The 18,566-nt window shown below is 40.8% G+C and overlaps 1 long non-coding RNA gene across 1 annotated transcript; it reads right to left on the reverse strand.

Moving 5' to 3' along the window:
* Positions 1 to 2,194: 2,194 nt before the first annotated feature.
* Positions 2,195 to 5,091, reverse strand: LOC131402915 (uncharacterized). The gene is made up of 3 exons (XR_009219067.1): positions 5,061 to 5,091; positions 4,233 to 4,324; positions 2,195 to 2,268 (listed from the first exon to the last, which is right to left on the reverse strand). It is a non-coding gene; the product is annotated as an uncharacterized LOC131402915 (long non-coding RNA).
* Between the last annotated feature and the right edge of the window lie 13,475 nt (positions 5,092 to 18,566).

Consider the following 18,566-nt stretch of genomic DNA (forward strand, 5'->3'; position numbering starts at 1 on the left):
AGATCCAGCTGGGGATGAAGGAGGAGGAGGATGAGCAGGAGGGACAGGGGTTAGGGGAGGGGCTCGGTGGGATTTAACCCACCAGGAGCTGCTGGGACCAGGGTCTCACCAGGCTCTGCAGGACCATCTCAATGGAGTTGAACGTGGCTGAGCCATTGCTCCTGTCTGATGAATACCAGAGGGTGGAGATGGGGAAGGTGACTGTGAGGGTCTTCAGGTTGTGCCCAAAAGCTGCAAGACGAGAGGGAGAGCGATGGCCATCACTGAGAGCTGGCCTGAGACCAGACCAGAGTCCTGCACTCATTATAATCTGTCGTCTTCTGTCCCAGTGGCACCACCACCCACCCGTGTGGTCACGCAAGTCAGAACCAGCATATCTGCTCAGCTCCTCCTCCCTCCCAGTAACACCCATTCACCTTGCACATTGGTCCTCACATACACTCCATCCCTGTCCTAGCTCAGATCTTAACTTCCTTCACCCGGACCAACACCCCAGCAGGCTCACTGTATGCTCTGTCTAAAGGATGTTCTACATGGAGGACCACTGCTCTAGTACCACCCATGGCTTTCTATGGCCTTCAGTGTTTAGTTCAACCTTCTTGACCTGGCACTCAAGGCTCTACTCAATCTGGCTCCTGCTGACCTTTCAGTCTCATTTTATCCATCTACTGCGGGTTAAACATTAAGCTTCACGCAACCCAAATTTGTTTCATTTCTCCCCATAGGGCATGTTGTTTCTGGTCGGAGCATTTGCTCATGGAATCCTCTCTGCCAGAAAAACCCTTCATCCTCTATTTGCCAGGGTCCCTCCTATTCATTCTTAAAGACTCCATTCTGGTGAAACTTTCTCTAGCAAGCTCTTCCTCTGCAAATTATGCCAGGTGCCTCTCCCCGAAACATCCCACATTGTATTATATTGATGTGTTAATTTCACAAGACTAGGGGCTCTCTGTGGGCTGGCCTTAGACTGAATCGTTGGTATAATCTTTGTGATCAGCATGATTGCTCTAAAACCAGAATTTCACACCCTGGCTTCCCAGCTCCTGGATCACAACTGGCTGGTGGAGGAGTGGGGCCGGAGAACTTCTCTTGGGAAGGAAAAGGGGCCCCGATACCTGTGGTGGCTTCTGGCGGCACAGGTGATGATCAAGTATGCAGGGACGTGGTGGCTGGCTCGGGGAGCTGTGGCGAGGGCTGTCTTCAGGGAGGGATAGAGTGGGAGGAGCTCCCAGGCTCACCCGGGCTCCAGCAGTGGCTGTCCCAAGACCACCATTCACAGATGAAGCATAAATCAGAGTGAGGGGACGGGTGACTGTGTGAGTAGAGGGATGAGCAAGCCTGTGGATGAGAGGAGCCCAAGAGAGAGAGATAGGTGAACAAGAGAGACTGAACTCGGAGGAGAGACAGATGGATAGGCAGAAAACTGGACAGACAGATGGGATACCTGGAAAAGGAGGACCAAGGGCGGCGCTTTAGCAGAATTAAAGTGAAAACCACATAGGGTCAGAATGCGGTGGAGAACATGTCTCTGTCTAAGGCTTTCTCACCCTGGGCTGGGACTCTCCACCAGAACCCTGGAGGGAGAGAAGGGATGAATTAGGGCCCTTCCAGGTCCTTCCCTCACCAAGGACAGCAGGTGTAGGAGAACATGTGCTCCCCAACCCCAAATGCAGACGGGACCCAGGAGATCAGGGCCAGGAATACTCACTGGTGGTAGTCGGGGCCACGACTCCATAGGTGTAACCTGTGGAGAGAAGGCGAGAGGAGCTGAGCAAGAGTTGGGGTGAACATAAAGGATTAAGGAGAGGGAGGATGTAGGGACCTTTGTGGGAAAAACAGAGGGGAAAGCAGAGGGGAAGAGGGGAGGGTTGTTCAGGGGGTAGGCAACGAGATGGAAGGTGGCTGGACCCAGTGATCACACAGTGATGAGAGGTCTGAACCCAGACCGGGTGGATAGAGAGATGGATCATAGCTCACTTTAGAGCAAAGGAGGCAACACAGAACTCTGACTGGGAGAGACAGCGTGGCTGTAGCACAGCCCCTCACCACAGACATAGAGGCTGTCCCCGTCCAGGGTGAAGGAGTCCAGGTGGGAGACGCCCTGGGTCTCATGGCTCAACTCCCAGTAGAGTCACTCTCTGTCCAGCCCGGGATCTGCACGGGTCAGAGTGGAAGGTGGAGATGATGTCCACCCCAGTGGCTGCCCCACCCTTCTCAAGCCTGGGGGAGTAAGAACATGGGGATGTGGAATACTGAGCAGGGGTCATTCTGAGTGTGGAAGGCGAGAGAGGGGAAGGGAGGAGGCTGAGGGAGATGCTGAAGGGGCTGCTCTGATGCCTGGAGGGGCTCTCCTAGGTGTCTCCTGTGTGAGACAACCCCTTCACAAGTAAAGCCTGACTTCCTTTAGAATTTGGAGGGGGCATGTGAGTGGCAAAGAGGGGTGAACACACAGACCTGTGCAAGGGGGCACCTGCAGGTCTGCACGGACAGCAGCGAGGAGCACAGTCAGTGCCCTGTGCCATCTGACACATGCAGGCAAGAAAGTACCGTTATGTTCTCTCGGTTCTACACTCCAAGGTCTTTTCTTTCTACTTATTTCTTGCTCCACAGCCATCACCCAGGCATAGGGAACAATCATCTTATTCCTAATCTTATTCCCAGCACCTCCCATCTTGCCTCTTATGTCTTAATTCTTAACCATGAAGTCCATTTTAACCCCCCTGCTTAGACCAAACACTAATTACATCATCCTTCTACTCGCATCTCTCTAGAGTCTTCCCACTGGTCTTGGAACAGAGTCCCAAGTCACGCCTGACCTGGTCCAGCCTGTCCCCCTCGCTGGTCTGGCTCACACCTCTCCTCCTGTGTTGACTCGGCTCAGCCATCCCTCTTCTCAGTTCATGGACACACCAGGCTCTCTGCTTTAAGGGTGTCCTCAAGCGGGTCCCTCTGCCTGAAACACTTTCTTGAACACACTCCCACACCCTCACTCCAGTCTAACCCTCCAACTAGCTAAATCCAGTCCCAACTCCTGCTCTCCATCTAAATATCAGTCCTTCTCAAGAGGGCTTCCCTGCCCCCTCAGGTTGAGTCCCCTTGTGCCAAACTCCCACATCACTCTCATCATTAACTGTCTAAAATCCAAATACAATATAAATTCCATGGAGGTGGGACAAGGTCTCTCTGGTTCTCCAGGTCCCCATGCATGTGGCCCAGGGCCTGGCTCATGAGATGAGGAACCATCCCGGTTTGTCTAGGACTGCCCTGGTTTGAACACTAAATATGCTGTGTCCTGGAAATCCCCTCTTTTCTGAATAAGCGAGGATGGTTGGTCACCATAAATTATACACTCAGAGACTATCTATTGCATGACAAGCACACATTCCCCTCGAGAACATCACAGGAAAGCTAGAATGAAAAAGGCACACACACATACACACACAATTAGTAGAGGCCAACAACTAAATACAAAATTACTTAACAAGATTCTCTGCAACGTGAATCACCAGACCGTTATTTTAGAAAAGTTTCAAGAAACAAAGTTAATTCCCTTTAGAAGGCAAGGTGGAGAGGACAGTCTTTTTGGAGACTAGCGCCCTTCCCTTCAATCTACAGTGTTGCTTAGTACTCCTCCAAATGATTTGAAATGTCATAAAGAAAAAAATTCTCAAAATGAATCTGGCTACTGGCAAATTCAATTTTAAAATTGTTATTAATACAAAGAAGTTCAAGTCAACTTTTTCCCTGAATGCTCCTCTATTTCAAATTTTTGTGGAAGATTTATAGGACTTTAGAACTCAAATTGAATGGGTCCAAGGAATGTTGCTGAGTATCCCTGTTAATATTTAATGGGATGTTTTCTAATACCAAATACACACGCAAAACATTTTTGTATTTATAATATATATAAATCCTGACTTTTGAGTATTATGCAATGCAAGTAAATCTATATTTTCTACTATAATACACATTTGCAGTTATTTACGTGTGTTTCATATGTTCTTATTTGCATATAACTGTACTTATTGAAATATTTACCACACAGAACCACACAAAGTTTACCATCTTTCCCTTGAATATAATCCATCAAACATCAATAATTTTTCTCAAGATACCCTCACTCTCAGTGAGTCCATGCGGTGACAACCCGAGCCCAGGAAACCCCACTGGCAGGTCTTCTGCACAGTGGAGGCTGCCGGAATCTCTTGGTACCGGGTCAACAGGGTACTCACCTGGTCACACAGAAATCCATGGATCAGAGAGGACAGGTGGACCCTGAGCCTGGTTTCACCTCAAACTTGAGCTCCACGGATGCTTTTCGTGTCTGAGGGGGAAAAAAAGCTCAAACAAGCTTTTGAGGCCTTTTATAGGGTGTTGGATGGAAAGGCCACCCCATTCAATCTTTTTTTTTTGTATTTACTGATTTAACTGTAACTGTTGGCTGTGACTGGATTTTCCCGATTCCTATCCAGCCACCTGCTCCCCGAGATGGGAGAAAGTAGCTTCGTGCTGTATGCACTTGAGTCGCTCAACTCACTTGGCTGGACAGAGATGTTTTGGTGACTCTGGACCCTTTAAACAAGCTTGTGATTTAAGGACCCTGTAAGTGACTCGCTGACTTGTCAACAATTTCCACACTTCATTCAGGGCTCAGGAGATTTTCAGGCCCTGGAGCAGGTTTCCCAACCTCCGTACCACTGACATCTGGGGCCAGGCAATTCTGTGTCGGGCCATCCTGGGCCCTGGAGGACGCTGAGCAGCATCCCTGCCTCCCCCTCTAGACGCCAGGAGCGCCCCCATTTGTAACAACCCAAACACCGCCTGCAGACGCGGATAAGCCCCCTGGGGACAAAATCACACGGAGGACTATGACGGGGACTCTGAGGAGGGGACAGCGGCGCCGGGAGCCAGGAGGAACAGCAGCCTCGGGGGTCCTGAGCGAACAGCCCGGGGGAAACGGGGCTGCGGGGGGACGGAGAGATGCCGGGCCCTGACGGGGCTTCCCGCGGCCCAGGAGCCTCCCTGGACCCCTAACCGAGCCAGGACCGCCCGCCGCTCACCGCGCCTCGCCCCTGAGGGCAAACGTCCACGAGAATCCCACCCACGCCTAGAAGACGGGATACACAGCGAAGCCCCCGGCTCCTTCCGCGATGCCACCCGCGCTTCCGCTTCCGGTCTCGGACGGGCGTTCGGGGAGGATGGAAGATCGGGGAAGACGGACATTTGGGGGCTCCGGGTCGAGGCGGCGTGCGGGGTGGGACAGGGCCGCGCACCCCAGCCTTGGGGGAGGTGTCTAGTTTCTAGAGTGAGTGCTAGGGTGGGCAGCGGGCTGGGTTAGCAACAGGGACAGGACCAGGTCTAGGGGCGGGGCTGTGGGTGGGGACAAGGGTGTGGGCGGGGACCAGGCTGTGGGCGGAGCCAGTCCGAAGGTTTTGGGTGGAGACCAGTTCCAGGGGCGGGAAGAGGCGGGGGTGGGGCTGGAATAAGTCAGGCGGACTTCACAGGGGGATGAAATGAGCTCCAGGGGCAGGGCTGGAGGCGGGTCTTTCCGTGGACCCCTAGACTGTACAGGTAGCTGGATGTTGAACAGCTTTTCTTCATTCCTTTCCCCACCTTTACACAGACTCATAGAATGATGTGCCCATATTTAAAATTATAAATTTTTTGTGCGGGTTTGTTTTACTTAATTTCATTAAAAAATTGGATCATATATTCACATTTCTCTACACCTTGCTGTCCCAAGCCAGGAGATCAGGATATAACGCTATTTTAATTTTAAAAAAGGGGACAGGGAGGCCACTATGTCATAGATACACGTATAGGAAAACTTCAAAGAGTGGTGCAAAGTCAGTAAAATATTCTCACTCTACCACTGTCTCCCAGTCCTTTTGCACAGAGATAAAAGTCCTTTTCTCCTCTATCCTTCCAGACATACTGTGTATATGTGGGACGGTGTATATGTTCAAGCCCAAGAGGGATGTCCCCAAGCAAAACCTGAAACCCATGAATTGTCTCATGTGTCAGAAGTTAATGAGAAGAGATTTAAATTTCCGGTTGAAGGAGATGGACCAGTGATGAATCCAGAGGAAGACAACAAAGAAACAAGAGATTTTTCCCATATAAAAGGTCAAAGGAAAAAGAGAGACAGAAAATGTATTCATAATATCTGACGTAGCACATCTCTGGATAAGATTCCTATGCTATAAAATGGTAAACACTTATGTCATAAAACAGTAGACATTGAATTTTGATTTATCCTAATTCATTAAATAGTTATATTGGGCAAGGGGAATTATGTTTTTAACATATGTAAGAACGCTTCATGCTGATTGTTTCAGAGAAGAAAGAAAGTATAAATAGTCAAAAGCTGAAAAATGAAAAAGCTGTATGAGTAGCTAATTTAGAAATATAGATTTTCAACCAGAAAATTAAAGAAGTTGTTTTTGGAACCAGAGTCAAGAGTGGGGAAGGTAGCTTTTCATTATAAGGCTTGAAGTATTATTGGAGAGATGTGCGTATAGACACACACACAGGAGTCTGAATTTGTATTCCAAAGGGATCATCTAACTCTACAAAGAATTTGTAAAAAGGATTCACTCTACATCAGTAGAACATATTTTGAAAACTACAGACTTCAAGTGTAAAAAAAGCTGTCATCATCCCGGTGCAAAAATGAATGGGGCATCACTTTCCCACTGACATGGTGATAAGCATTTTACGTACATTACTCTTGAGTATTTTCACAGCAACCCATAAGGAAGATGGTATTATTTATCTCCATTTTGCAGATGAGGAAATTGGTGACAGCATATTGCTAAAATTTTCATATAAGTTCTCAATAGATATTGTTTTATGTTAAAATTGTTTATTGAAATCTCTTTTCATTAATAAAACGATATGTGCCATTCTTACAAATAAGCAAAGGGTGTGTAAAAACAATTTAGCAAAGCGACAGTTTTATATTCTTTTGATATAATTAAATATAACAATCACTTTATTATTTTTCTGCTCTCTGCTTCACATCTAGGAAGATACTTCCTATCCTAAAGGCTTACTAGAAAACTCTATTAAAAATCAAGTATCAGGGAATACCCATATTATGCCAGGTTCCTGAATACATGAAAAAAAAACCATTATAACAAATTTTTGTACAAAAATCTTAGATCATTCATGAACTGATAACAACACAAATCATGATTAGGCAAGGTATTTCTGTAGAATGACAAATATTTAAACTTTAGACATTTAGAAAGGTAGTTCATTACAGTAACTAATGTGTATAAGAAGAATTTTTTCAAACTCACTAAGTGCCAGGAAAACGTTTGACAAAATGCACTGCAATATTATTCACAATAGCCAAGAGATGGAAACTACCTAATTGTGCATCCATGGGTGAAAAGATGAAGAAAATCTGGGGCATCTATACAATGGAATATTATTCAGCCTTAAAAAGGAAGGAAATCCTGTATTCAGAATTGCTTGCCTGGATCATTTCAGTAGCCATGTGCTTTCTTGCTTAGTCCCCTCTGGTCCATTCGCCAACCAGAAACCAGGGTGATCCTTTTACAATGTAAGCTCCACGACCGCTAGTGGATCCCTAAAAGAGATTTTGGAGGTAGACTGTGTGGGTACCAGCTGTGCGAACTTGGACAATTATATAACCTCTAATGTTCCTCATCCATACAATAGGGGTTAATAGTATTGTCTCCATAGCATTGTTGTGAGGATTAAATGAGTGAATATATGTCAGATGCCTAGAATGTGTCTGGCACATGGTAAGGCAACATGAAAAATTTAACTCTAATTATAACTAAATTAAATATTGTGATGGCCTATTAATTAAGTTGAACCATATGAAATTTCTAATACTCAACCTATTTGACCCATTATTATTGTTGAATAAATGATAAAACTCAGTCTAGGCAGGTTGTGTAGAGTCAAAAAGGATTGGATAAATGAAAATGTTATTACAATAAATAAGATGAAATAGATTGCTTTGCAATTTACAAAGCAGTTTCTCATACTTTGTTTCATTTAATCTCTATAGAATGCTTTTCAGGGTATTATTACCACAGTCTCGGAAGGAGTAACTGACTTGCCCCAAATCACACCACATTATATAAAGCAATTAGAGTGGAAACATCATTTCCGGTATAAATCCCATATGATATTTTGTTTTCCCTTCATAATATCATTCGTCATCTCAAGAAAGTGATGAAATAATGCTGATTCCTAGGAACTTAGTCTTAAAGAGACATACTCTCAGATGATCAACACTATGTCTTTGAAACAGGGGTGTTGCGAGAAGAAACTTGAGACCCATGATTTCTGGGTGTTCAAGTCCATGCTTAGAGTTCTGGGAAACAGTAAAAGAAGGGAAAGGGGGAATGCTAGTCCAGAATGAAAAAAGTCAGACGTATATGTAACTTTATTGATCACCTCAAAATTCTCTTTTTGTTTATGGTCTGTGACACCCTACTAGAATATAAATGCTCTTAGGGTAGATCACTGCTATCTTGCAGCAAGTGGTAGGCGCTGAGTAAATATTTATTAAAGAAATGAAAGTGGCCTTGAATACATCTGCTCTTTGCTCACCAGAGAACAGCCTCATAGCAGTCAAATGGCATCATTAGCAAAATTTTAAGAATCATATCCTTATTAGCTCGTAACCATGGATTCAAGGCTCCCATTTATTTCATACTTTCTAAGTACAGAAGAATTCTGGTGTATTAGGGGATGTTTCCACAACCTCGCTGTAAAATAAAGCAAGACATTTTGGGCCATTGATTGCTGGTTCCAGCAGGGCCCATCTCTATGCTTACCTCTAAACAATTAACTATAGATTTGTTATCCCAACAAACAGCGATTTGGTATGGAACCTATTTTATCAGTGTCATGCAAAAGTAGACATTTGATATGTCTTTAAGTGGTGATATGGATAATAATGTTGATGCAGAAGAAGACAACTAAAAATTCTCTCTGGGCTTTGTCAAGTGCATCTGGGTGAAGGGTATCTTGGAGTCACTGGATTTCAGAAGTCAAAAAGACTCATCCAACTCTTCATGTTACAGGTGAAGAAAATGAGGTCTAAAGGGGTTGAGAGATTTGACCAAGACTAATTCCTGGGACTAGAGAGAGATCCTCTGATTCTCAGCTGGCCATATTGCATAACATCTCCAGCTCCAAACAGCCAAGAGAAGAAAGTCTGTTGATTTCCAGCTAGAAATGATTCCCCTTCACGTTTTTACTTTCTCTCTCTTAGATGCCTGCTCTGCCCTGACAAGGAATTTATCTGATGTTTACGCTACACTTAAGAAGAGGAAAATGCTCCTGGCAAACACTACTGTGATTCAGTGTGGCATTGGAGAGCCCAGTCATGAAAAAATGAGAATCAACAGAATAAGAGGTAAATAATATTAGAGAAGAAGAGAAAATCTATTATTTTAGTGGGACATAACTTATAAAGTTTAGAACTGGTAAATAAGTGGAGGAATGTGAAAGGAAGCTAGATTCCTATATGAAACATCAAAAATACTGTTATATGAGCAAGAATTAGTTTAAACATGTAAGTAATTATTCCATTCCTAAGAGCAATGAATTATTTAAGATGAGTAGTTAAAATAATTGGAACTACACATTAGTTATATGAAGAAGATTATAAAGAGATACAAAGCATGTAAAAGCTCAGATTAAATGGAGAGATATACTATACTTGTGACTGAAAACAGTGTTTCAAAGATATCAGTTTTCCAAACATTATTCAGATTCCATATACTTCAAATCAACCTTTAAAATGATGCAGTGTTTGTTTTATAGACTAAAAGATAGCCATTTGTAAAATAAAACACTGGACCATAAACTAACATTATTCACAAGTAAATCATTCCAAATGGATTATAGGGCTAAAATTAAAAGTAAAATCCCCACGTATAACAGTGGTGGATGAGAATATAGAAGAATGTCCATAATCTTAAAATTAGTGAAGATACTCTTAATATATATGCTTAAAGATGTCTGGTTGAAAAGAGGAAGGAGAAAAAGTAAAATGGAACGTGATATCGTCTCTGATTTTCTTTCAGAGACTTAATCTAGAGAAGAATATTCCAGTCTATGATATTGGATAAAGAAATAGAAATCTGTGATAATTACACAAATAATGAGAGGACATATTTAAATGGTAGCATAATGTATCAGTTAGCTTCTGCTGTGTAACAAACCACCCTAAAATTTGATGACTTCAAATAAGAATAGTTTATTTTTTCTCAAGATTCTGTGGGTTAACTGGGCAGTTGTTTTGATCTTGACCCATTGGTGGCTCAGCTGGGATTGGATGGTCTAGGACAGTTTTACTCACACATCTGATTGTTGATATGAAGCCACCTAGATTGATGGAGATGTGGAGTCTGTCTAGACTCATTCACATATTGATGGCCTCAGGATTCCCAAGGGCAGCCAGAGAAGGACAAGTAGCAACAATGAACAAGTGTTTTTCAAGCCTTTGCTCATGTCATTTGGTAATATCTCATTGGCCAAAGCAAGTTACAAGGCCAAGTCTACCCAGAGTCAACGTGGGATGCAATAACCAAACAGACAGAGGGTAAGGACTGATGTGTGGCCATTTTTGCAATCTCTCACACATAATTTTAGAGGAAAATTAGTATAAATGTTTGTGTATTTGTTCATTTGAATGCCCGAGGAAAATTGTACAAAGCCAAAAGAAACATAAAGCAAAAAATTAAGTGGAGATGTAAGGTAAGTTTAGTTGGTACTGAAATTGGGTCTGGAAAAATATAGTAGTTTATTTTTCAAGTGTATGCAAGTTCTTGTGACCTATGAAAATAACTTACATTTTGATTATTTTCTCCCTGAATGTGTTTTATTCCTTAACACTTTTGATGTGTTTCTCTCTGGCCTTAGGAAAATAACGTAGCACTTGGGAGCAAAGATGCAGCCTAATAGCCCCACACTGGGGGTCAAGATGGAAAACACCTCCACGGCCACCATGACCTTGCCCTTGGTGCTGTGTTAGATGGGCAGGAAGGTGACCCAGACACTGCAGAACACCAGCATGCTGAACGTCAGGAACTTGGCTTCATTAAAGGTGTCAGGCAGGTTCCGGGCCAGGAAAGCCACAGTGAAGCTGCCCAGGGCCAAGGAACCCAGGTATCCCAGGACACAGTAGAAGGCAGTGACTGAGCCCTTGTTGCACATGATGATGATGTGGCCGTGTTCAGAGTGTGCATCTGTGTCAATGAAGGGAGGAGAGGTTCCCAGTCAGATTCCACAGAGACTCAGCTGGATAAAGGAACAGACGGGAATGATGAAGTTAGGTGCCCCTGACACCAACCACTGCCACATCCTTCTCCCTGGTGCAGTGACCTTGAAGGCCACAACCACAGTAATAGTTTTGGCCAAGACAGTGGAAACAGCCACAGTAAAAACTACTGTAAATGTGATTTGTTGAATAATGTAGGTGGCTGTGTTGGGTCAGCCAATGAAGTGTAAGGAGCAGAGGAAGCAGAGTGTGAGGGAGAAGAGCAGGATGTAGCTGAGAGTCCAATTCTTGCTTACAGGAGTGTCTCGGTGCTTCACAAAGACCCCAGGGACCACTGTTATGACAACAGAGAAGCAAGGAGCTGTGCAAGCCAGAGTCTTCCCTAAAGAATCTTCAAATGCCAGAAGTGTCACAAGTTTCAGCAGGCTGCGATTTCTCTCATTGTTTGCATACTGGCTTCCTGGACGCCCTATACATTGATCTCTATTTGAAAAGGAAAGGAAAGTCTTGGTGTTTCAGTCAGCCACTCTTCCATATTCCGAAGACAAAAAACAAAAGTCTCATTGGCATTATAGGGTCCACAGCCCACACCTTATTTGGTTGTGAGACACAATGTTGCAGACACTTACGTTAATAATATTCACATTAAACAGTCCCGTCATATGTCAGAGTGCTTTTAGCTTCAAGTAAGTGATAATCCACCTCCAAAAGTTCCAAGTTTGGGTCCTGTGTTAGTTGGATGTGTCCATAAACTTGCAGGTTTAGGGGCGAATATTTTAGGTGGTGGGGATTTTGCAACACATCAGTGAGGTACTGGGAAAGTGAGGCAGGGAAAGGAAGGCAGGGCATCAGGGACATCAAGTGCTTTACCACTGTGCTCACCTAGATCTCAATCGCTCTGGGGAGCACTGTGAGGCAAGAAGAACACATGGAAACAAGTCATCTCAGCTGAGGATGAGGCAGCTGCAACACATATGCAGGCATGCCCATCAGCCATCATTCAAGGGCTGCTCCCAGGGCTATGAATTTGTATTTCGCAAACTTTTCCTGTAAAGTGACAGAGAACAAATATTTTAGGCTTTGTGGGCCATAGGGACTCTTCCACAACTACTCAACTCTGACCTCGGAGCATGAAGTAGCCATTCTTATTGTTGAAAGTGGGCATTCTTTTCTCGTTCCTATTTCTACAAATAATATTAGAACAATGCAATTACAGTAATTACAGCTTTTCTTTTTGAATCACTTTTCTATATAAATCTCGTTTCTCGATTTTTCTAATTCGGTTTTTGTTTCATAAAAAATGTAGTAAAATTCTTAACCTTCAAAGTAAATTCCTTTGGTAAAGTGGTTTGAATTGCGTTAAAGCTAAAAATTATTTAGAAAAGGATACAGACTTTTGTAATATTCAGACATTCCATTTGGGAAATTTAATGGCACTAAATTTATTCATTTTCTTTTGCATTTCTCAAACACATTTTTAGCCAAAATTAAAACTATACTTCGCATAACATACAGTAACTACTTACTCAGTACACTTCCTCCATTATACCTAGCTATTAGAACCCCAATTTTGAGTGACCTAAGCCAATTGTGACAGATCTAAGCTAATTTTTGTCAGAGTGTGCTCCACCTCACTTGTGGGTTATGAGCCATGGACATAAATCAATGACAATCTGATTGTATAGTCTCTTTCTTGCAATAAATAAAACGTGCATCAAATAGGATGCTATAGCTGATTCCTCCTCGTTCTTTCCCATGTGGATGTTGTGCAGTGGCAGACACTTGTAAAAATAAAATCCCACACACTAAGCATATTGAAGCAAAAGTTATATAGAGCCTGAGTCTTTATTATCAAAAGGTTGATAGAAAAAAAAAACCCTTTGCATTTGTCTATTTCTGAAATTCTTGTAACATAAATAACAAATGTCATGATTTAAGGCCACTATGAGTTTCTCTATCACTTTCAGCTGAACACATTCTAACTAATGTGCTTTGTGCATTACATTTTTGTGTTTTTGAGAGTGAGAAATAAGACTTTCATACTGCATTATCAAACACTTTACTATTGATATGTAGGAAAATCCTTATTATTGATACATTATTTTCATCTTTTATTTATTTAGTTAATTATTTATTCATTTATTTCTTTATCTTTTGATTGAGGAGGATTAGTCTTGAGCTAACATCTGTGCCAGTCTTCCCCATTTTGTATGCAAGTGGCCACCACAGCGTGGCTGATATGTGGTGTAGGTCTATGCCTGGGATTTGAACCCATGAACCCGGGCCACCAGAGTGGAGCATGCTGAATTTTAACCACTACACCACAGGGCCAGCCTGTTACATTATTTTAGATCCCACTAATTGATTAGATGTTTTTGCATTCTAATTTAAAATATTTTTTGCATTATGTAAGTAAACATGGAAGCAGATTCCACTGGTTGCCTATTCATGACCCATCTGTCCCCTTCCTACCAGCAGCTCAGTTGTGCTTTGACATTCAACTTCTTCCATGAGGCCGTGTGATTGAGGGGAGGTTGAGAAGTCTAAATCAATTATAGTTGGCCCTACTGGGAGGATGTGTTTTTGAGTGACTCTTACAAATTCAGGCAGACTAGATGCCCACTCTTTTTCATCTTTCTGTTCGCTTGCTATGATATAATACTTTATACAGCTCAGCCTCTGAGACCATAAGGAGCCCAGCCTGTAGACAAAGCTGAGAACCAAAGATGATAGAAAAAAATATGAGAGTATCATCTGCGCTTGATTATAGTTTTGAGCTGCTGAATTCTCTAATCCTCGAGTCATTCTATTTCTGGCCTTTTTTTTTTTGTTTCACTTTTTTTTTTGAACAGTGATATTTATGACTACATTCATCAAGTAAATAACAAATAGAATGAAACATATTTCCATCTCCGTCTTTATAATGCAACACTGTGCTTTTATTTTTTCTGGCACAAAGAATCGTAAATTACTCTGGTCTTTTTTATGGGATATAATAAATATTTTTTAAAAGACACATTTAGTTTGTTTTCTTTTTAATTTATAGCCAGATGCATTCTAACAACAAACATAATTTGTAAACATGCTCTCTCTACCAGACCATTATTTATTTCTGTAATATGTTATTTCATGCATTATTTTACTGGACAGAACATTTAGCAATGTAAAGAGATAACGTTGATAATTAATACATATGAATTGTTTGCTGTTTTGTTTGGTAAGACTGGAATATTGTACTTTAAATATGATGGGCTTTTTTGTTTTCATTATTTACCTATTCCATCATCATCCATGATCAGTCTTTTATCATCTCATTCCAGCCATACTGGTCTTATTCCATATGTCTGAATATACCACATAAAAACATTATAAAAACACTTTATTGAGGTATGACTGACATACAAAAAGCTGTACATATTTAATGTATACAACTTAATGTGTTTGGAGATAATATACACCCGTGGAACCATCACTACAATCAAGTCCTTAAACCTATTCATCACCTCCAAATGCTTCCTCCTGTCCTCTTTATTTTTTTAATTTAACTACCTTTTTTAAAATACTTTTTTTCTTTTGAGGTAGGAACACAACATAAATCTACCCTCCTAGTAAATTTTCAAGTCTACAATACAATATTGTTAAATATAGGCCCATGTTGGACAGTAGGTCGCCAGAACTTATTCATCTTGCATAACTCTTGATGTCCAAACTTCTATTGCCAAGAATCCCTCTTCATCTTGAACTGACAAATCCCCACATGTTTTTAAAAACTCAACTCAAACATCAGCTTTCCATGAAGAATTATCAGATTCATCCAAGTAAGACTATCTACTCTTGTTGACTCTGCTAACTTCTAACTACCTTTATTATGGCACTTTTCAAATTGCCCTGTTATTCTTTTTTCACACGTACCTCACTATGATTTCTTGGAAAGAAGGGCCTCTATCTCATCAAGTTTGCATGCTCACTTCATGGTTTATATCTTCTACTAGAGTAATAATCTTATAATATATCCATTCATTTATTGAATCTTTAGTTCCGGTTTTTGCACACCTACTATGTTTAAGACATAGTGCTCGTCACCTTGGGTGTAAAGATATGAATAGGAGGCATGTCGTAAAGACACCCACACTTACTTCCATCATAATTCCATGTGTGTTATTCTGTGATCAAGATGAGTATATGGTGCTACGGAATCTCTAATTGTTTGCCTAACAAAACATGTAGTTTAAGAGCTGTATTCCCTTGAGAAGAGCTGCTTCAGCAGAACCTAACAATGTGAGTATAAAGAAGCCAGATCAAGGTAACTCCCAAAATGGAAATGATGTATTGATTACCTAAATGAATGCATTGAATGAGTGAATGAAATAATAGAAAATAAAGAAGAAATGAGATGCTATTGGTTAATCCCAGACCCTTTACACTTTATTTGGAGACAAAGAAGAGCTGAAAGAAATTGATTGTAATTATGTAATTTTGTCAGTTCATACCTGTCTGATTACATATTTCTCTCTCTGGGCACAATACACAGTCAAAGCAGCAGGTAGCTCTCTTCCTGAGGGATTTTCCTGAATCCTGGCTGACAGAACATCCTACACCCATAGGGGGGAGTTTGAAAGAAGAGAATTATTGATAATACTGAACAATACTATATAATTGGATAATATTTTATTATTTAATAATATTGAATAATTGATAATATTGGTTAAATTATCTCAAAAATTGTCTTAAAGATCACCTCTAAGATTTGACATGATTGATGCACCCAGGGAAAGCAAAATAAAATCAAGGTCAATCTGCAGAAAAGAGTTCCCAACATGAAGATACATACTGATTTAAAAGATTTTCCATCTCGGTGACTAGGACACTTGTTTGTTTTAAGGAAAATGGGGCATCTGATCATGAATCATATTTGTTATTGCCAAATATGATTCAGAATATGGTATTCCTGGATCACTTTTTTGAACTATAAGCAGATTTTACCTTAATAATAAATAATATTTTAATTCATACAATACATTTACATGAGAATTGTTTGATTAGTACAATATGCAATTATTGAATTTATTTAGTAATATATTTAATGTCAGGTAAATTATACACCAAGGAAACAGGGACAGGCTTGAATGATATAATATAGCATCTTGAGGGATGGCTTACAAGACTGAGTTTTAAAGGGAAATCTGATGTGAGGAAGAATGTAGTTCCTGGAAGAGCAAAAAGAATCTTTTTTTCTGATGGTGAATTTTTCTACAAGAATGTATAAAGGTGGGATGAAGAGATGGAAATATAAGGCATATTAATAAAATATTGAAATATTAAAAAAAAACACTCAATGTCAATTCTTTTGATTCTAGTTAAAGAGAATAAAATTTGTTTTCTGGAAGAAAAGCAAATGGCCAAAGACAATTTTAATTGTATCAACAAGTCATCAAAAGGCTTGGTCGTCAGCACCTGTTATGTCTTCGAGGCACAATGCATGCAGAGCAATAAATTTGCAAGAAATGAGATTGACACTTTTTCAGTTTAAATGGGAATTTAAATCATCAATTTTTTATCAGTTCATCATACTAAATTGGTAGCCTCGCTGTCCTGCTGTAGCATATAAAGCATTTCAAAATTCGGGAATATCTCCTTAATTAAACATGTCCTTTCAGGCTGGCCCCGTGGCTTAGTGGTTAAGTGCGCACGCTCCGCTGCTGGCGGCCCGGGTTTGGATCCCTGGCGAACACCGACGCACCGCTTCTCCGCCCATATTGAGGCTGTGTCCCACGTACAGCAACTAGAAGGACGTGCAGCTATGACATACAACGATCTACTGGGGCTTTGGGGGGGAAATAAATAAATAAATAAAATTATTTTTTAAAAAAGTGTACCTTCAATATCTCTTGGACAGTAAGAAAAATTATATCAATAAATGAGAATTTTGTTATGAGTTAAATAATTTCACCATTATTTTCATATACGGTCTCTATCTTCTGATGTAGATGAAGAATTAATCAAAGATTGAATTTTCTGCAGTCTTTTTGAATCCCACGGCCCAGTCTATCAGCTCCTCATGTATGATGAATCCTTGACCACGTGGATCCTGGGGAACAAACTCTCTTACTTTCACCTGAAGTCCAAGACCTTTGGGAAATGATATGGTTCAGAATTTCATGCTGTGACACAGAGTTTCTTTGCTCAGCCAGTGACACTTGAGCTCTAGTGCTGTTTTTAAATTGGGTGTTTTTTAGGAATGGGTGGAGCTGAAAGGGAGACATAATTGGGAAATGAAATGAGGATGGAAATTGAGGACAGAAAACTCATATACGAATGGGTGGGGCTCCTGAGTTGCCCAGCAATTAGATTTTTTCCCCTGTATATCAGTAATCCTCTGAATAAGTTCAATTTGGGGAGTGTTTACTATTTTGCATACTTAAGTAGGAAGGCATTCCTGTCTGCCCTTAGAGAGCACATGGTGATTTGTTTAAACCATTCCTGAAGATTCCATGTCCAGGGAGTGCTGTAGGGCTAAACCTGAGCTGCACCTTGAGCAATGAGGTTTGCTTTAGGGGTGCTAGGGAGTTTCCTTGAACTCAAGAAGAGACAAAGAAAGACAGCTTGCTTCTTACTAACTTTGAACAAAATATTTTATTAAATGAGAGAGAAAAGATGAAAGCTCCTAGTAAACAATATTCATACAATAATTGATATAATTTATCTATAAATGTATAACTAATATTTATATAATACATAAGCATATATAAGGTTATATATATATACATAAATAAATATATATTCACAATAAATGTGTGTATTTAGATTTGATATCACATTAACTTCCTTGTACCTGAGAGCAAGAGTTTCAAGACACATTATTCATAGGTTTTGGATTTATAAAAGTCTAGGTTCATCTAAGTAGAATTGAAAAGGTCTTGGGGAAATTAAAATATATTTCAAAGTATTGGGGTTCTCATCTGTAAAAAGGGGATCAATCTCCTTGCTTCCAAAAGTTATTTTAAATTTCAATGAAGAAATATTTATTTAACTATCATTAGCCTTTCTAGAAAAATGCAGGAATGTTCAAATAAATTGTCCTTCCCCCAGTGGCATTTAAGATATCACGGGATAGGGCCAGAACTAGATTTTGAAAATCCCTGAATTTTTAAATTCCCTTCGATGAATTGTCATTAAGTCTTATCTTAAAAACTTACCTCTCACAGTGAAAGTTTTTAATTGATTATTTCTAGTTAAAAGAGTTGACACTGTTGCTAAATAGCCCCTATAATCATTAGGGATTTACTTGCAA

The sequence above is a fragment of the Diceros bicornis genome, unplaced genomic scaffold (assembly GCF_020826845.1).
Source record: "Diceros bicornis minor isolate mBicDic1 unplaced genomic scaffold, mDicBic1.mat.cur scaffold_342_ctg1, whole genome shotgun sequence".
Lineage (NCBI taxonomy): Eukaryota > Metazoa > Chordata > Mammalia > Perissodactyla > Rhinocerotidae > Diceros > Diceros bicornis.